Raw genomic sequence first — 3,772 nt, forward strand, 5'->3', positions numbered from 1 at the left:
CTTTTGTGCTCAATACTTTGTTCATGTTTTTGAAGCTTTCACCAAGATTTTTCCAATCTAAACATCCTTCACTATCCAATTGAGAAAGCCTTCCTCGTTGCTTGAACAACTTACAACAAAAACAAAATACCTTGTCCATCGATCGAATGAGAATAAACAAACCACTCTCAATCTTGCTTCAAACCATTATCCATATGTTGCATGTAGTGGAAGGTTGAAAACTATCTACCTTCATCATCTCTAAGAAAATCAGTAATATTGTCTCATATTGGACCTTTTTCGACCAATAAATCTTTATATTTCTGATCAATCTTATCCCAATTTGTTGGATCAAAATAGTTTGTTGGTCCATATTATCCATTTTCATTCATAGCTTCATTGAGTTCTTCTTGACTTTCAGTATTCATTGTCTCTTCATCTTCAGCATTTACTCTCTCTTCTAATTCAATATTATTCACCTCCTCTTCAGCTTCAACATTTGATCTCTAATCAAATTCATCATTCCCTCTCTCGTCATGTTCGATATTCACTATATTTTCAAGTTCCTCATGTGCAACATCTTCATTAGAAGTATCTATTTGTCCACTAATAGAAAGAAATTTAGGAATACTTCCCGCCTGAGATTGAGTGAGTTACTTTTGTTTTTGCTTCTTTTTTCTCTTAGCACTACCTAATGGATATTTTCTAGTGCTACTCATAATACCTAGCAAGTCAGACAACTAGCTTAGAACATTTTTCAGACTTTTGAGTCTATTTAACACGATCAATATGATTCGAATATATTTGGATGTATGTGTAGTTTCAAACCACTTGCTTAGAATATTTTTGTATGTGTATGTTACATCAATTCACGTACGCGGTATTTATTTGTATGAGTTCGTTCTCGACATTCCCCTAGCTCACATATAAGTTACATATAGTTGCACGTATAAGTAATATAGATTTGCATGTGTAGACTTTCTACGTAAACTAGTATATGTTAATTAGTTTCTATTTTGGCATCTATCATTTTTAATTGCATTTTTCATAATCATGTCTCCATAATACATTAATTACGTAAACTAAAAAAAATAAAATAAAAAATAAAAAATAAAAAAAATAAAAAATAAAAAAATCATAGTAATTAAAAATTTCATCTAAATCATCTTAATAACACCCCGCATAATACACCATCATAAATCATCATCCTATTCCATCAGTGCCTAGAAAACTTGAAAAAAATTGAGGTTGCCTAATTAAGGAACGTGCTAGCACGAACAACCTCCCTCAATTCTCTCAGGTGACCTGGCTGCTGGAATATTCACACGTTATCCTAGCTTACCTGCTCAAGTTAGCAACAACTTAGGAAGACGTGTTTCACCTCCCTCTTTCCTTAATTCTAAACCTCCAGTCATAATTCGTTCCTTATGAGCCTTAAATTAAAATTTATATTTGTATGAGACTACGGTCTGGTAAACATAAGGAATTAGAACTTACATATCGTCGCCGAAAATATAATAAACAACTGCTTATGCTATCTCCTAGACATAGTTCCTCCTCCGTAAATCAACCTCGTCAAACATCTCTGTTGCCATCATCTCCCTTAATTATGGCCCAGGAAAATCCCACAGTCGAGAAACCCCTTTCGGATTTCTATACTGCTTTACAAGAAGGACCTGCTTCTTGCATTAAACTCGATGCTATTGTAGGTGATTTTCGAATTCCGCCAAACATTTTCGGTTTGTTACCTGTTTACCATGGTCTAGACCATGAAAAACCGTACAATCACCTTCGTTGGATGCAACAAGTAGTCACCACTTTCCGCCATCCGACTGTTACCAACGAACAAGTCTTGCTTATGTTGTTTCCCTTCACCTTAGCTGATAAAGCTTCAGTTTGGATCACAGGCGAAGTGCCGCAATCCATTGACACATGGGCCAAACTCGTACAAGCATTCATGATAAAGTTCTATACTCAGAAGAAAACTACAGAGATGCTTCAAAAGATTCAATTCTTTCGCCAGCACCCACAGGAATCCTTTTTGGAAGCATGAAGCGATTCTTGATCGATTCCGCTTCTCAATCCCCCCATCAACTCGACACCGCTGTGTTAGTCTGTTCATTCTTTAATGGTCTCTCTGACCATCAAAAGGAAACCTTAGATATCATGAATGGCGGTTGTTTCATGGACAAGGGCACTACTGAAGCATACATTTTCTTGAGAAACAGGCTTCACGAAGCACCCATTGGGGAAACACTGATTCTTCCAGATCTTCTAAAGACACTCCTACCAAAGTTATGTCTATGTTCGAGGTCAAACCGGATCCGGAATTAAAAACTCTAATCGAGTCCCTAAACAAAAAGGTCGATGCTCTTTCGGTACAAGTAAATGATAAAAAATCCAAACTAGTCATGGCTGCCGACGCTTCCCCATGTCCTCTTTGCTTAAGTCCTGAGCACGCCGATTCTTATTGTCCTTTGGTATACGAGTGCCCTCCCCAACCTTCTGAAGAGGCTTGTGCTTTCAACGTCCCTAATGCACCTTGGCGACAACATCCGAATTTAGCTTGGGCACCCCCAGCCCAACAACAAGCTCTTCCGGGTGTCAACAACGTTCCTGTATGACCACCCGCGAACTACAATTCCTATCGTCAAGGAAATCCTCCGCAATTCCAGCAAGGGCAAAGTAATTTTCCCAACAATACAAACATAGGGTACCAAAACAACCGCAACCTTGTTTCCGCTAATCAAGGATATGGCTACCAAAATCAACCCGTAAATAATAACCGTGAACTAGTTCCTGCTGCTCCGCTGGTACAATCCACAGTCGATAAAACAGCTGAAACTTTTCTGACATACATGAATCAAAAGAATCAAATCCTAGCTTCTATCCAATGATCTCTTCACCGTTAGCTCGGGGATAAAAGTCAAAGGGCGCGTTTTCCCCGCCAAGCAGCTTCCAAACCCTAAGCCTACAAACACGCCTTTGAACTCAACAATGCACCAGGATCTAGTAATCCAAGCCAGGGTGAGGTAAATTCCATTACCACTCTTCGTTCTGGCCGAACCATCGACAATAAAATACGTATGCCAGACGAGGAATCGACGGAAACTACGGCTGACGTCCTTCCAACTCCTACCTCACAACCTATAATGGATGAAGTTGTGCCTTCCAATTCTACACCCACGTCCCTAGGGAAAGACGCCACTGATCCTTATGCGCAATTCCGCCCAAAAGCTCTGTTCCCTGCCCGTTTGGTAAAGAACAAATGTGACAAACATTTCGATGAGATCCGTGAAACCTTCAAAAATTTGACCATAAACTTACCTTTCCGAGATACGCTTAAGCATTTACCCAAGCATGCCAAGTTTTTGAAGGACATGTGCACCACCAAACGACGTACAAATGTTCCTCAACAAGCGTTCCTCACTGAGCAGTTTCCCTCGATTACCACTACCAATGGTGTGGTAAAGTACAAGGATCCAGGTCGACCAACTTTACCATGCACGTTGGGCGACAAGTATACCGCTACCGCACTTTTAGACCTAGGTGCTAGTGTTAACTTACTTCCCTACTACTTATTTAAGCAGTTAGGTCTTCATGAATTAAAACCTACCAATATGACTCTGCAACTCGCAGATCGCTCCATCAAGTACCCAAAGGGCATAGTAGATAACGTCATAGTCAAGGTCCAAGATTTTTACTACCCAGTTGATTTTGTCATTTTAGATACTGAAGTGGCCTGTGACTCCATTCCTATCATCTTGGGACGTCCTTTTCTTGCAACTGCTAA

The sequence above is a fragment of the Coptis chinensis genome, chromosome 1, assembly GCF_015680905.1.
Source record: "Coptis chinensis isolate HL-2020 chromosome 1, ASM1568090v1, whole genome shotgun sequence".
Taxonomy (NCBI): domain Eukaryota; kingdom Viridiplantae; phylum Streptophyta; class Magnoliopsida; order Ranunculales; family Ranunculaceae; genus Coptis; species Coptis chinensis.